Genomic DNA, 17,742 nt, shown 5'->3' on the forward strand with positions numbered 1-17,742 from the left:
CACCAACTAATAATGCACCATTATAGTGTAATAATGCAGATCATCTGAACCATTGATGAATGATATCTAACGGCCTATATTAAGAAGAATAAAGGATCTAAGGGATGAATAGGAGAATAACGCTCCCCTATATATATATATATATATATATACATATATATATATATATATATGTATATATATATATATGGTAGTGATCTATCGCAAACACCCCTTAACCAAATAACTAGAGAACAAATCATAGCCACAAGATTAAGAAATCAAGGGCTAGTATTAATACAAGAAATTTTAAAATTTAAAGGAGAAATTAGTTCTCTCTCTCACAAATTTACTCCACAATAACCAAGCGGGGGTATAATGGTCATGGACGGCATTCTCCCTCCATTGCTGAATATCCATGGACTCATCTTCTTTCCACACCAATACTATACTATTACTAGCCTCCCTCTACTGAATAATCCTATGATTAATTCCTAATTTCAATCAATTTCTACTCAATTTGTCATTACTCAACTATGAGGCCTCTGCAGCCGCCGCCGAATTGGCCTATCCGGCAACGGCGCCGCCCTGACCTAACCCTGCCGATGCCGCAGCGAGACACCTCCTTGGCCGTCCCCCTCCCTCTGCCGCCGAGCTCGTCCAATCTCCAATTAGAGCATTCGGAGCTGGAGCGCGTGAGCCGCATCGGGAGCGGCGCCGGCGGCACCGTGTACAAGGTCCTCCACCAATATTTACTTTGCCCCAATACTGAAAGAGATACAACATGCATGAAAATACGTACAGAACTTGAGCAAGAAAGACCAATATACAATAACATAAGTCCAACAGTTCATCATTGACAATAACAAGAAGCTCCTTATTTATAACGACTTTGAAAAGATAAAGAAATATCTAGCTGCTCTCAATGCCTACCTGGATTTAGAAGCACCATGGATTGGATAGACATGGTTACAAATCTTCTAATATCTAACACTAAGTTTTTTTTGGGCTAAAGCTAAAGCTAAATTAATTTTGAATTATGTGTATGTGTAGATTATTAATAGTGATGTGTTTTGTAAACAAAAATCATGATAATATTGTTAACAAGAGTGAAGTAAAATTATGCTAAGAGTGATGTGTTTTGTAAATAAGAGTGAAGTAAAATCATGCTAAGAGTGATGTGTTTTGTAAACAAGAGTGAAGTAAAATCATGCTAAGAGTGATGACAAGAGTGAAGTAAAATCATGCTAAGAGTGATGTGTTTTGTAAACAAGCGTGAAGTAAAATCATGCTACGAGTGATGTGTTTTGTAAACAAGAGTGAAGTAAAATCAGAATAATAGTGATGTGTTTTGTAAACAACAGTGAAGTAAAATCTGAATAAGAGTGATGTGTTTTGTAAACAAGAGTGAAGTAAAATCAGAATAAGTGTGATGTGTTTTGTAAACAATTGTGAAGTAAAAACAGAATAAGAGTGATGTGTTTTGTAAACAAGAGTGAAGTAAAATCATGCTAAGAGTGATGTGTTTTGTAAACAATAGTGAAGTAAAATTAGAATAAGAGTGATGTGTTTTGTAAACAATAGTGAAGTAAAATCAGAATAAGAGTGATGTGTTTTGTAAACAAGAGTGAAGTAAAATCATGCTAAGAGTGATGTGTTTTGTAAACAAGAGTGAAGTAAAATCATGCTAAGAGTGATGTGTTTTGTTAATAAGAGTGATGTGTTTTGTAGACATTATTTCTGTCTGATTAATTTTTTCTTTGCTTTTTACAGAGTCCAGATGGTGATATCTTCGATTGTGTATTGACTCATCAACAGCCTGCTTTTGATCATCCTTTACTCCAAGGCGAAATGCCCATGGTAATGTATCTATGCACTCATTCTAGGGAGGGTTGTGAAGAAGTCATGATAATAAACATCTCTCCATGCATGAATTTTAAAATTTTCATGATCCACCTGAGAGGCCAAAAGGGCTTCGAACACCACCAACAACATCAGACACGTTTTCTGAAAATTTCCAAACTTGGACACTGTCTGATGAATCTTGCCCCAAAAATTCAATTCCAATCAGACGAACAACCGAGCAAGATCTCCTAAGAGCAAGCTCCATTCGAAGATTTGGCCGCAAGATCTCCTCGCCGGAGACGTCGTTGCCAAAGCCATCGCCGCCACCGCGGAACCCTAACCTCTCCAAATTCCCCGAGCTCGAGCTCCCCGACTTGGCCGGCGAATGTCTGCGTGAAGGAAGAGGTGGAGATGCTGAGAGAAGGCACGAGCTTTGCTGCCGCGGCGGCGGTGGGGAGAGAGAGTGGGAGGCGGTGGTGGATGATGCTGTGCATTACAGCAATGGAATAGCAATTTCCATTTGGTCTGAAGCTTGATCGCAGATTTGGAAGGAGAAAGAAAGGATCGCAGATTTGGAAGGAGAGAATGAAAACCGCCATATTTAAATTTCATAATATAATTTTCAAAAATACCCTTGGCCTATTTTGTATTATTAAAATAAATAATATTTGTTCCATTAAGATGTGTGGCTGAGATTTGTTCTCTAGTTATACACTTAAGATTAGTTATATCTTGATCACTAACCTATATATATATATATATATATAGAGTTGTGATCAACGTCGAACCAATTTTAAAGACCGAACTAGAGACCAAATCTCATTCACCCATTAATCACATCTAATGGTTATTAAAAATTAGAACTTAACTACTTTTTTATTCAATCAAATTGCCAAAAGGTTAGTTTTGGAATTACGTCGCCATGATCCTCGCCTACGGCTCCATCAAATGGTGGAAAATCTTCACCCCCGACCAGTGCTCCGGCATCAAACGCTTCGTCGCCTCTTCGTCGTCCCTCTCCTCTCCTTCCACTTCATCTCCACCAACAACCCCTACGCTATGAACTACCGCTTCATCGCCACTGACACTCTCCAGAAGCTTATCGTCCTCGCTGTCTGGTCAAGGATCAGCGCCCGAGCTTCCCTCGACTGGTCCATCACCCTCTTTTCCCTCTCCACCCTCCCCAACACCCCTCTTCGTGGGTATCCCCTTGCTCAAAAGCATGTACGGCGCCGACTCCGGCAGCCTCATGGTCCAGATCGTCGTCCTCCAGTGCATCATCTGGTACACGCTCGATCCTTAATCTCCGAGCAGTTCCCTGACACCACTGCTTCAATCATCTCCTTCCGCGTCGACACGGATGTCATTTCGCTGTACGTGAGAGAGCCGCTGGAGACGCAAGTTGAAGTTGGCGAGGATGGGAAGCTTCATCTTATAATAACTGCACTTCATCTTATAATGAAATAACTTCACCCGAGAAATGGAAACATTTCGGTTAAAACCTCCCTCCCCCATCATCTACATCTCGCTCACTGCATCTCTCTCCAGTGCCTCTACCTTCGCCGGCGAGTGGCGGCAGGCCACCCGTCATTCCCCCTCTCACTCACATCTGGCATCTCTCTCTCTCTCTCTCACCATCTGCTCTTTCTCAAACTCGTTCACTCTCATCCTCGTCTCCAATTTCGAACCCTAGCCATCCGAAAAATCATCTCCATCAATCTCCTCTCTCAGCAACTTATAGCCACCCTTGATTCGTGACATCTGGTGTTGGTAACCGCTATAACTCGACTCTCCCTACTCGCGGTACAACATTGTTGTTCAGGCACCGACTCGAGGTCCGTCTCGGGTTGAATTTCACCCGCAACTCGGCCCCGATATAGTGTGCACCACTGCCCCTACTACACTACCATCGTTCAATCACTTCATCTTATAATCACTGAACTTCATCTTATAATGAAATAACTTCACACGAGAAATGGAAACATTTCGTTTAAAATGAGCCAAAATTTGAAAAGTCCAAAATAAATAACTTCATCTTATGATATAATTTATCCATCTTATAATTACATTGCTTCATCTTATAATCAAATAACTTCACCCGAGAAATGAAAATAACTTATAATAATGTATTATGACTAAATAGCCCCTGGTATGAAGTAAATTGCTCTTAGGATGAATGCCGGAAATTATTTGTACAATATCTCATCTCATCCATCAAAAATTAGATCCAATGGCTAATATTTGGTCTCTAGTTCTACACTAAGGAGGTGTTGTGCATATAAGGGGACCCTTAAACCTATAACTAGAGAACAAATCACAGCCACAAAATCAAGAAAATCAATGGCTATTATTAATACATGTAATTTTCGAATTTAAGGAGAAATTAGTTCCCTCAATCACAAATTTACTCCATAATAACCAGGCGAGGGTATAATGGTCATTGCATAGCCAAAAATAGGTTACGTCGGCAAATTGAATTCATCTCCTCTTCTCCATCTTCATCGCCGCCTAGTACCCGCCGTCGTCGTAGCGGCGGCGGGAGATCGGATCGATGCGGTCGATCAGAGCGGGGTGGCCGAAAGCGTAGAGCTTCTACGCCGGGGACTGCACCAGAATCGCGACTTCCGCATCGCAGAGGATGGAGAGGTCGATGGCTTTGCGGAAGAGCCCGCCGCGGCGCTTGGTGAAGGCGACTTGCTGGCTTGATTTATTCTCGATTTTCCTCATTGGGATTTTTCTTCTCCCCAGAGTTTTTGTGCCGTTGGAATTCTCCATTGTTGTGATCAAAATAATTGTAATGCTGTTGCGTTGTGATTAAAACTAAACATACCATCTATATTTATAGAGAGTCGATTTTTGACGGATTATTCATTTGAATGCACATTTTTGACGGATTTCGTTTTTTGTTATTCGATTGGAATGAACAGGCAATTGATGTGTCATAATTTTGAACTTGAAATTGATGTGTTTTGTAAACAAGAGTGAAGTAAAATCATGCTAAGAGTGATGTCTTTTGTAAACAAAAGTGATGTGTTTTGTAAACAAGAGTGGAGTAAAATCATGCTAAGAGTGATGTGTTTTGTAAACAAGAGTGATGTGTTTTGTTAACAAGAGTGAAGTAAAATCATGCTAAGAGTGATGTGTTTTGTTAACAAGAGTGAAGTAAAATCATGCTAAGAGTGATGTGTTTTGTAAACAAGAGTGATGTGTTTTGTAAACAAGAGTGAAGTAAAATCATAATAAGATTGATGTGTTTTGTAAACAAGAGTGAAGTAAAATCATGCTAAGAGTGATGTGTTTTGTAAACAAGAGTGAAGTAAAATCATGCTAAGAGTGATGTGTTTTGTAAACAACAGTAAAGTAAGATCATCCTAAGAGTGATGTGTTTTGTAAACAACGGTGAAGTAAGATCATGCTAAGAGTGATGTGTTTTGTAAACAACAGTGAAGTAAGATCATGCTAAGAGTGATGTGTTTTGTAAACAACAGTGAAGTAAGATTATGCTAAGAGTGATGTGTTTTGTAAACAACAGTGAAGTAATATAATGCTAAGAGTGATGTGTTTTATAAACAACAGTGAAGTAAGATCATGCTAAGAGTGATGTGTTTTGTAAACAATAGTGAAGTAATATAATGCTAAGAGTGATGATGTGTTTTATACTCAATGAAATATGATCTTTCAAATTGTACGTTTACGGGGATGATGCTAGAAATTTGAATTTTGCTTCCTATTTTTCCTATCACCCATGCACATGCAGAATATTGAATTTTGAATATAACCAACAAATTATTTAAATCAGCTAATTCAATAAAAAAAGGAGCTACGGAGTACCAGAAGCTTAAAATTACAAAATTCATGTATTTCAAAGTACTGTATTAATTATTAAAAATAAAATTTATTGGTCTTCTAAGTAAAGTCTATTTTTCTTATAAATTACGATAACAACAGTTTGGTGTGATTACTCCTAGTTCCAATAATTAATTCTTATAAATTTGTCAGCATAGTGATCGCACTCCGCCTTGCTGCAATTTGTGCTGGCGCCACCAGGATCGACAAGTTGTATCCTTTCACGAGGCTCAGGTCGTAGACGTCCATCCCGTTGAAGCTGTCGAGTGCGAACTCAGCCAGAGTAACCGGAATCGCCGCCGCGACGGCGCATTCGACCTTTCCGGATCCGTAGTCACCGGTCACGCAGGAGAAATTTCCGGACGGATCTTCGGAGCAGTCCGTGCATCACCAAAATCGGAGACTACGGTGGCGGAGGTGGCGGTGGCGCAGATAGAGGATGAAGAAGATCCGGTGAAATTGGATGAATTTCTCAATTCCAGCTTATGAATTTCATAAAGTAATTTCCAAAAATGCCCTTGGTCTATTTTACATTATTAAAATAAATAACATTTGTTGTCTTTATGTGTGGCTGAGATTTGTTCTCTAGTTATACACTTAATATTAGTTATACTTTGATCACTTCCCTATATATATATATATATATATATAGGTTAGTGATCAAGATATAACTAATCTTAAGTGTATAACTAGAGAACAAATCTCAATCACACATCTTAATGGAACAAATATTATTTATTTTAATTATATAAAATTGGCCAAGGGTATTTTTGGAAAGTACAATATGAAATTTAAATCTGGATCAAATTACGCGGTTTCATTATGCGATCCTTCCAAATCTGCGTCGGCGTATTCAAGGCGAACGCCGCTAAACTCGCTCATTTGATCTCCGCAGTTGCCAATCAAATCAGATTATTGTGGAAATTCAGGTTAATTGCTTTGCCTTTTTCTATTTTTTGTAGAATTTGTATCATCACAATGATAATTTCCGCAGATTGGAGAAATTCAGGTAAATCACTTCACAAAAGCTTGTGTGATTTTGCAGGATTTGTTCATGAAATCGGAACTGGACTCTGTGTTCAAGGTTGTGCTGGGCGTTGATCTGGAGAGCATGAGCGGAGCAGACAGAGGAGGCCAGTTTTCGAAGGCTTTCGATGAAGCAAGTGAGATGACTACTCTTCGATACGTAGATGTCACCTGGCCTATCAAGAAGTTTCTCAACATTGGATGGAGGATTTATTATTACTACTGTAGTACTATGATGTTTAATCCTTGTTATTTTTAGATATATGTATATTTTTCGTTTCTCATCATAATATTCTACTCCTAATTTAGGGAATGTTCATACTTTCTCTCCTTAATTAGAATATAATATAGTATGATTTTACTTCACTATTGTTTACAAAACACATCACTCTTATTCTGATTTTACTTCACTCTTGTTTACAAAACACATCACTCTTATTCTGATTTTACTTCACTCTTGTTTATAAAACACATCACTCTTATTCTAATTTTACTTCACTCTTGAACACATAACTCTTAGCATGATTTTATTTCACTCTTGTTTACAAAACACATAACTCTTAGCATGATTTTATTTCACTATTGTTTACAAAACACATCACTCTTAGCATGATTTTACTTCACTCTTGTTTACAAAACACATCACTCTTATTCTGATTTTACTTCACTGTTGTTTACAAAACACACAACTCTTTTTCTGATTTTACTTCACTCTTGTTTACAAAACATATCACTCTTATTCTGATTTTACTTCACTCTTGTTTACAAAACACATCACTCTTATTCTGATTTTACTTCACTGTTGTTTACAAAACACATCACTCTTATTCTGATTTTACTTCACTCTTGTTTACAAAACACATCACTCTTATTCTGATTTTACTTCACTGTTGTTTACAAAACACACCACTCTTATTCTGATTTTACTTCACTGTTGTTTACAAAACACATCACTCTTATTATGATTTTACTTTACTCTTGTTTACAAAACACATCACTCTTATTCTGATTTTAGTTCACTGTTATTTACAAAACACATCACTCTTATTGATCCTTAAGAATATAACTAGAGAATAAATTTCAACCACAAGATTAAGAAATCAAGGGTTGAAAAATCAGCTTAGGATTTCAAAATTGATCCAGAAAATTACTTCACAATATAAGTAGGGGGGTAAAATAGTCATTTAACAAACAAAGCTGGGTAAAACATGAATCTCTCTCATTTAGAGAATTTTTCTTCAGCCCGTCATCTCTTCTACTCAAATTCTCCATCGATTTTCCACCGATTCTCCTCTTCCACTCGAATTCTTCATTGATTCTCTATCGGTTCTCTTCCTTTCTTCCCATTTGCTACCGTTGAGATATTGCCTTTTAAAGCCACCCCTCCTCCCAGCTTCTCTTCCTTTCTTCCCATTTGCTACGGTTTGCATATCCACGTCTGGGCCCACGACCACCACATGGATTCGCCCGATCAAGATGAAGACGAAGTTTGTTGCATAAGTTTAGACGATCTGTACCGAGGATCGGTGAGTAGTTTGGATTGCGGCCACAAGTTTCATCCCGACTGCATACGGCAGTGGCTCGTCTACGGCAAGAACTTCTGCCCCCTCTGCAAAGCTGTCGCAATCAAGGAGCCATTTCACTTAATGCTAGACTCTCTTAGTATCATTTGACGAATTAATAGCAGCTTTTTTTTGAATTTGACAACTTTTATTGCTAATATAATAGTAATTCTTTGAACTAAACGATTAATGTTATTATTTCATCGATTCTTGGATTTGTTGAGAGATGTATTAATACAATAATATGCGCTTTTGTTCAAGTCATGTTTTTATAGTGATATGTGATCCTTCCTTATAGTGATTTATTTTTTTCATATCAGTGAAGTAAAAACATGGTTAGAGTGATGTATTCCATGTTTAGAGTGATGTGTCTGTGATCCTTGCTTATAGTGATATATTTTTTTCATATCAGTGAAGTAAAAACATGCTTAGAGTGATACTTTCCATGGTTAGAGTGATATTTCTGTGATATATGCGTATAGTGATATATGTTCTTCATATCAGTGAAGTAAAAATATGCTTAGAGTGATGTTTTCCATGGTTAGAGTGATGTTTCTATGATATATGCGTATAGTGATCTATTTTCTTCATATCAGTGAAGTAAAAACATGCTTAGAGTGATGTATTCCACGGTTAGAGTGATATTCCTGTGATATTTTCTTATAGTGATCTATTTTTTTTATATCAGTGAAGTAAAAACATGCTAAGAGTGATGTGTTCCACAATTAGAGTGATGTTTCCGTGATATTTTCTTATAGTGATCTATTTTGTTAACATCAGTGAAGTAAAAACATGCTTAGAGTGATGTGTTCCACGATTAAGTGATGTTTCTGTGATATATGCGTATAGTGATCTATTTTCTTCACACCAGTGAAGTAAAAACATGTTTAGAGTGATGTTTTCCATGGTTAGAGTGATGTTTCTGTGATATTTTTTCTTATAGTGATCTATTTTGTTCACATTAGTGAAGTAAAAACATGCTTAGAGTGATGTGTTCCACGGTTAAGTGATATTTCTGTGATATATGCGTATAGAGATCTATTTTCTTCATATCAGTGAAGTAAAAACATGTTTAGAGTGATGTTTTCCATGGTTAGAGTGATTTTTCTGTGATATTTTCTTATAGTGATCTATTTTGTTCACATCAGTGAAGTAAAAACATGCTTAGAGTGATGTGTTCCACGGTTAAGAGATGCTTCTGTGATATATGCGTATAGTGATCTATTTTGTTCACATCAGTGAAGTAAAAATATGCTTAGAGTGATGTGTTCCACGGTTAGAGTGATTTTTCTATGATATTTTCTAATAGTGATCTATTTTGTTCACAACAGTGAAGTAAAAACATTCTTAGAGTGATATGTTCCACGGTTATAGTTATGTTTCTGTGATATTTTCTTATAGTGATCTATTTTGTTCACATCAGTGAAGTAAAAACATGCTTAGAGTGATGTGTTCCACGGTTATAGTGAAGTGTCTGTGATATTTGGTTATAGTGATCTATTTTTTTCATATCAGTGAAGTAAAAATATGTTTAGAATGATGTATTCCATGGTTATAGTAAAGTGTCTATGATCCTTGCTTATAGTGATCTATTTTTATTGTAATCTTTAAAGTGCTATAGTATTTTATTTTGTAGAACTTTTTTATGTTCCCGTACTAACATAAATTGACGCAATATAATTATTTTGGTCTTGTTACCATGTGATAATTAAAATCTATTTTAATAGAATTTAAATTTGATAATTCATAATTGGAAAAAAAATTGACCATGTTTGTGCTTTATTACCATTTTGGTGATTAATAGGTCAAATATAACTATGCATGTATAAACTTTCGTACTTTTTACCTTTTAGTTCCAATTTTATAGTATAAACGTTTTGCAATTTTAAGTTTATTTTATTTACTGTATTTATGTAATCGCGATGAAAAAGGACCATCAATTTTTCATACTACAATTCATAACTCTATATTACATGAAGAAGAAATAATGAAAGTGTACAACTCGAAAATACAGATACACACATGTAAAACAAAAAAAAACCTTCAATTTCCACTGTCCCATATCATGGAGGGTGCAATACAGAAGACAGTTTATGACCATTATTCCAAATATAATTTTACTTAAAAATCTGATAAACCATATAGAAAACTTAAAAGGTTGAATATTTTACCTGTCTTAGCAAGAGTCCAGTTGTTGTCATCACCAAGTGCCCAAAAGAAATAGCCTCCAAGCCCCTGAGCCTTAGCAAACTTGACCTTAGCCGCTATCGAAGTAACATCATCGTATCCAACCCAATTCGTTCCAGCATATGAATACGTAGACACAGTTGCTTTATTGAAAACCACCGTCGCATTATTCCCAGCGTTGAACTCCACAACAACCGAATAAACCAGCACCCCGCCGCCCTGGCCGCTCCAACGGCCGGCGCCCCGATCCCGTGCTGATTCGGATCCTTGAGCATCCATGTCCGCCCATACGCCGACATCCCCATCACTATCTGCTTCGTCGTATTTGAGGCAATTGAACTGGTCGTCGATGAAGGGCAGGAGGAGAAGTCGTAGAGCGTGTAGGAGGCGTCGTACACACATTTGGCGGCGCCGGCGAGGGCGCGGCGGGTGGTGTTGAGCTCGGCGGCGTAGGCTGGGGAGAGGAGGAAGAGAGGGGAGAGGAAAAAGAGTGTGAATAGAAGCCCCATTTTTTCTGAAATTGGAGTTGGAAATTTGAAGGAGACGGTTGGAGTTGAATATAGTTTCCAAAAATGCCATTGTTAATTACTTTTTATTTAAAACATGTAAAAATAGCTAAGCCATAGAATTAATTTAGAGTATTAAGTTGTGTGACTAAAATTTGTTCTCTAGTTATACACTTAATATTAGTTATACTTTGATCATCTCACTATATATATATATATATATAATATTTGATTTCATAATAATTTTAGTATTTAAATATAAGAAATATGCAAAATAAAAATAATATTTTGCATTATAACAAGAAAAAAGAGGAATGTATATAGCATGGTGTGCGTGTACATGTATATCTATTTAACTATTTTACAAAGGCTGTATATGGGCTCACCGCACACAGAAATTAAATAAAGAATGGAGTTTATAAGATTTGCTGCGTTTCATGGGCATTGTTGTGCGTTTTAACCACTATCTTTCTCCTCTCTTTTCTTACGTATCAATTTTATCTTAATCATCCTGTACTCATTATTTTATGGAACATTTTATGGAACGGGAGAGTATTAGTTAAATACAACTTTTATTAGTCAAGAAATTTAATTTTTGATATTTGGCTATTTGCCTAAACAAATGGAAGGGTATTATAGCAATGATTGTATATAATTTCATTTATATTGTATACTCATTTATATTATATACCATCAATGCAATAATACGATTCCATCATCTACATTTGAAATTTGAAATTTGAAATTTGAAATTTGACAAAACAAATGGAATCGTATTATTGCATTGATGGTATATAATTTCATACATTATGTAATTCATGTCATTTGGTAGTGAGTTCTGAGTTGACTTTACAAATATAATAAAATGATAGTTTATTGAGGACATAATAGTTGATAAAAAAAAGTCGATTAAAATAAAAACTAATTTAAAATACAAGGATATACTTTATATACAATCTTTGTTGGGGTGTGATCAATTGCTAACTTTCTTAAGTTAACTCGGCTAACTTATCAAGGCAGTGCATTAAAAATGTCAACACGATAACATTAAAATATCAACACATAATTTTATTAACATTTTAAATATACTGCATGGGTTAACAGAGTTAAAAACTTAAATCTTTGTCAATTTATCTTTACTCGTTTATAAAATACTAATATACAAATTTAAAACTCATTTATGAAATACTAATACACTGTACAAATTTAAAACAGAGTACAATGATGGTAACAACTAAATTTCGAATCTATTCGAACTTGAAAAAGTAAAACCTAGTTAGGGTATCTTTACTGATCTTCCAAATAAAGATAGAGACAATAATGAAGGTCACCCTTCGTGCAATTTTTAATTGGTACAGCCAATAATGTATAAACACGTAAAAAATCCACAAACTTAAACCAATAATTCATCTTAAGAATACCTGAATAAAAGCTTCCTTTTATGCTGGACAGGACAAAATTGTCCCATTGCTTTAGCAAGATTCCAAAGTGCAAACTCTGGACTTTGCGCATCAACTTGTATAATAAAATAAAATAGCTGCATTTTTTAAAGTAATCAGTGCTTTTAATCTACAAATTAATTAAATGGGTTATACATGTTTCGAAAATAAACATGATTTCCTATCATTTTATTTGTACTAATACTAGTATTAAGGAAAAAAGAAACAAATACTGCAGCGAGAATATTAAGCATAAAATATTGAATATTCAAAATTAGAATTAGGTTGAATCAGTTGTGTGTATTATGTCCATCGTTTCCCCCCCTTAATATAGGAGTTGTTTACAATGTAAATTTGGTTGAGAATCAATCTATTTCTAGTGTGTATAATTCCCTAACAGTTACATATATTCTTCGGATAATACTTCTTCTCCATTAGTAGGCATGCACACGGGTCGGAAACCGCCGGTTCCGGTTCATGAATCGGCGGTTCACGGTTCATCATAACCATGAACCGGAACCGGTCCACCAAGGGTCCCGGTTTAGAAAACCGCCGGTTCACGAGGCGGTTCAAAACCGCTGGTTTTTGGCCTAAACCGCCGGTTCGGAATTTTTTTTTGCATTTTTTATTTGTTTATTTATGAAATGTGCGTAAATAAAATTAAAAAAATATGATGAAAGTTGCAATTTTATTGAGATTACAAGTTACAACAATTACAAATCACAAAAACTTGAAGTCTTGATGTCTTAAACAAAAATTTAAATCAACGAGACTACTAGTCTACAACTACAACGAAGCTAATTACAAATTACAAAAAAAGACTTGAAGTTCTAAACAATAAATTTTTAAGTATATATACTCTTAGTCGGCGAAGAAGATCTTTCTACATAACTAAATTGAGGACACCTTTAGCAATTAACCTTAAATGTTGAGTTTAGTCTAACAATCAACAATTATAGTATAATTTTCAAAAGTTTCCCGAATTTAGCCTTATAGAGAAATCTACTTCATCGACTAGAGTATATACAAATAAAATTATTTAATTGTATTTGCATATTTTTAAACTAGAAACAAATGAAAAAAAAAAGAAATAAAGGAAAAATAACTTGAGCTCAACTTAAATTTTTAAGTTGAGGTGCCTACGCATCCTCAATGCTCATTTGCATTAGGGAATCAAAGCCCACGTAGTTCTCTTACCTTACTTACCTATTTGGCTTGGCCGGCGGTTGACGGTTGGCCTACGATTCATCCTCAGTGAATTCTTCTTGTGATCCCTCCTGACAATCATTAAGTAACATCACGACTTCCATATTTTTCGCAGAGAGCTTACTTCTTGATTCATCCTTCACACGTGAGCCAACACTAAAAGCGGACTCGACGGCGACAGTAGAAGCCGGAACAGAAAAAATCTCTTTGGCCATTGACGCAAGTATGGGAAAATCTTTCTCATGTGTTCCCCACCAATCGAGGATGTCGATTTGGGCGGGAGGAGTAGGACCTTCATCACCAAAGGAAAAGAGTGAATCGAAATATAAATCTAACTCACATACTATACCTGAGGTCGACCTTCCGCCGGTGCTGTAGCGGTATAGGTCGGTTAATTGGGATTGCGCATCGGGGTCATCATAATCGACTTGAAATGCGAAGCCAAAGTTATGTTGTTGAGGAGGGGGAGGTATTCTGACTTGGTGGGTACTGTTATACTTGGCTTCATATTCGGTGTAAAGAGCACACAAGTTAAATTCGAAGGTTTGTTGGATAATTGACCGGTCCGGGAGGTTCATTTGAAATGTTTCTGAGAGGTTTACTCCGAATTCGTCACTGGTATCCGATTGCAATGCTTTAAGTGGACCAAGATCAATAGAACTCAAATTGTTATAATAAAAATCTAAAATCCTGGAGGTACCGGCTAATTTTCATTTTGGATCCAAGACCTTTGCAATCAAAAACACCGTTGGAATCTCACTGAAATACTTAACCCATTTCTCAATCATATAATATAAAACACACATCAATTCAGGTGAAGAGTAAGTATTTTTCATCGCAGTTTTAAAACCAAGTGATGTATACATGCAATGCTCTAAAACACGAATAACAGTGCAATAATAAACACCTGATAATTCAACAGTTGCATTTCTGAAATATTTGAACAATTTAAATAAAGCCACGCTATGATCCCAACAACTATGCGAAAGATATAAATAAGAAATGGGATAGGTTCTAAAAAAATCACACAAAGAATCTTTATGCTTCAAAGTAGAATTCAGACAATCATATGTCAAATTCCATCTATGAGACACATCCATGGTAAAATTCGTATATCTTACATTCTTTTGATGGAAATACTTCTTCCAAGCTTTGCCAATAGGTGGTTTTTGATGGATTAATCTAACTGCAGTTCTAATATGACTAACATGCTTTTGCCATAATTCAAGCGCATCTTGTACACATAAATTCAAAATATGAAATATGCATCTTTGATGAAATATTTACCTCCAATAACCGGAGCACAAGCCGCAATCAAGTCATTAATACTTGCAGTGTTAGCAGTTGCATTATCAAAACCAACAGAAAATATCTTATTGCATAATTGAAATTCATTCAAAACTTGAATAATTAAAGAAGCAATTTCGGGTGCAGTGTGTGGTGTCTCAAGTTCTCTAAAACCAATTAAACGTTTGTTCAAAGTCCAACTATTGTCCACAAAGTGAACCGTAATGCTCATGTATGAATGCCGGTTAAAACAATCAGTCCATACATCTGAGCAAATGTTCACTTTGTGTCCCAAGTTTAGTAAATAACGTGATAATTCAACTTTTTTCTCCAAACATTGTCTAACGGTGGATCGTTGAACGGTCATTCGACCTACTCTTTTGATAGCTACGTTCAAACCACTTTGCATAATAACCTCAAATTTTTTATCATCATAAACATTAAAAGGAAAATGCTTCATTGCAGCCCATTTAGTCATAAAGTCAGGAAATATTTTTTTATCATACTTAAAAAGAGGTGTACCTGACGAACTTGAGCCACCGGGTTGGAAGTTTAGTTGGGTTTGGGTAGAGGTAGTGCCACATTCTACCGGATGCTTTGTCACCAAATGACGACGGAGGGTGCCATATCCCCCACCACTCGCAAATTTGTAAACTTTATCACAATAGTTACAATATGCATGAAACGCCGATGTCTCTTCTTGAGAGTGCGGATCATGAGGACTTAGAATCACCACCGGGACCTTCTTGTAGTGTTTAATAAAAATATCAGATTTAAAAGCTTTTGTAGTGTTAGTGGGTAGAGGGGGAGGAGGCATGTCCTCATTTCCGCCGGTGCTAGACGGAATACGAGAATGAGATCTATCATCATTGTTGTTCGATTCCGACGATATAGACACGTCGTACTCGTCATCTTGTTGGGAACCACCGCCCCTGTCCCCACCTTGATGCATTTCAGCGAGTAGCATGGCGGTCCTATGATCTTCTTCTATCTATAAATATTATATAAGTTGAAGTTTAATTAGGAACACAAAAAAATTTAAAAAACTCAATCTTATGAAATTATGAATTGTAAAAATAATTTTATTTTTTAGAACTTACTTGCAAGCGTTCAGCCGCCACTCGGGAAACCTCTTCCATAACTTCTCGACGACTAGGTCGCCTTGATTTTGAGGGACGACTACTTTGATCTTGGGCAATTCCTTTGCCCCGATCACCACGTCCCGGTCCACCACAAGAAGAAGACATAGTGCAAAATGAAAGTAGTATGGAATATGGAGTATTGAATAAATGGTAAATTACGAACACAACAACAAATATAATAGTAAGTAGTAAATAGTAAACAACTTGAGCAATTAGACAGAATGAGAAGAGAATAGAGAAATTGAGATTGAGAAAAGGAAATCCTTAATAGAGCATCAGCAATGGCGGACGTCCACGCGGAATTCCCACCGGCATGCTGGAATTCCGCGGCGGACGTCCGCCATTGCGTTGACGCCTGCGGAATTCCACTTTTTTTCATTAAATAAAGTGGTTGCATTTTCTTCGTATTCGTGTCGAAATTTTAATTCCGTAAATTGTTTAATTCCGGAAATTGTCTAATTTGTGAATTTGTGAATTTTTTTTAATGTGGGAATTCCACTGCTGTGCAGTGAGAATTCCGTATGACGTGGCAGGGCAGTGGGAAGTCCGTATGACGTGACAGGAGGTGTGTTTGGGAATTCCGCGGGGAATTCCGTCAGGAATTCCGCTCCACTGCTGATGCTCTTAACACAAGAATGGGGTAAGTAAAAATGATGGGGAAAGTAGGGTATTTATAGTAGTAAAATTGGAAGAAATATAAAAAAATTCAAATTTCAAATTCAGCCGGTTTACCGCCTGAACCGGCGGTTCAGTCCACGGTTTCTGACAAAAAAGGCAGTTTCTGACCGGTTTTCAAACCTATACACTTCCACCTATGCTGTGCCACCTGAAAAAGCACCTGAACCGTCGGAAACCGGCGGTTTCTGACGAAAACTGGCGGTTTTCATCAGAAACCGCCGATTTTTCTGCACACCTAGCCGGAATCCCACCGTTGAACCGCCGGTTTGAACCGGCGAACCGCCGGTTACGGTTCACGATATTCCCGAACCTGAACCGACCCGCATGAACCGCCGAACCGCCAGCCGGTTTGAACCGTCGGTGCCAGTTTCGGTTCCAGTTCATGAACCGGCGGTCCGGTTCGGTTTGTGCATGTCTATCCATTAGGCAAGTTCTATGTTTAGTAAGGTTGACATAAAAAGCATACTAGCAGGGTCTAAAATTGATAAAAACAAGTGAGCTATTTATTTTGCAACACAAAAACCGCACGTCACAACCAAAATCATTGAGGTCAAGCATAACTAGTTCATAACTAGTGGATTGGGCAAAACATAAATCTCCTCTTAGAAATATCCAAAGTAGACATCATAAAACAAATCATTTATAGGAGATTGATGGTCCATTGTGTATAGTAGTCTAAATAAGGTTTACTGTCCGACTGGGATCATAATATTTTTTGGTATAAGCCAAACAGGTAGGCATCATGAAACAAATCATTTATGAAAAGACAATATCATCTTAATAAACAATTAACATAATTTCGGGTGTTCGAAAAATCCCATTTATATATTCTTATGAAAAATATATTGCATTGATTTATCAACACTAATACTCCTTCCATCCCAGTTCAAGTGATTGATTTCTTTTTGGCCATTGTTTTGCGTAGATAATAATAAATAGTTAGAGTGGAGAGAAAGTAAAGTAACAGAGAGAATAATATAGAAGAGAGCTGTATCTACATTATTCTCTTACTTACTTTACTTACTCTCCATTTTAACTA

The sequence above is a fragment of the Salvia splendens genome, chromosome 3 (genome assembly GCF_004379255.2).
Source record: "Salvia splendens isolate huo1 chromosome 3, SspV2, whole genome shotgun sequence".
In the NCBI taxonomy this organism is placed as follows: Eukaryota; Viridiplantae; Streptophyta; class Magnoliopsida; order Lamiales; family Lamiaceae; genus Salvia; species Salvia splendens.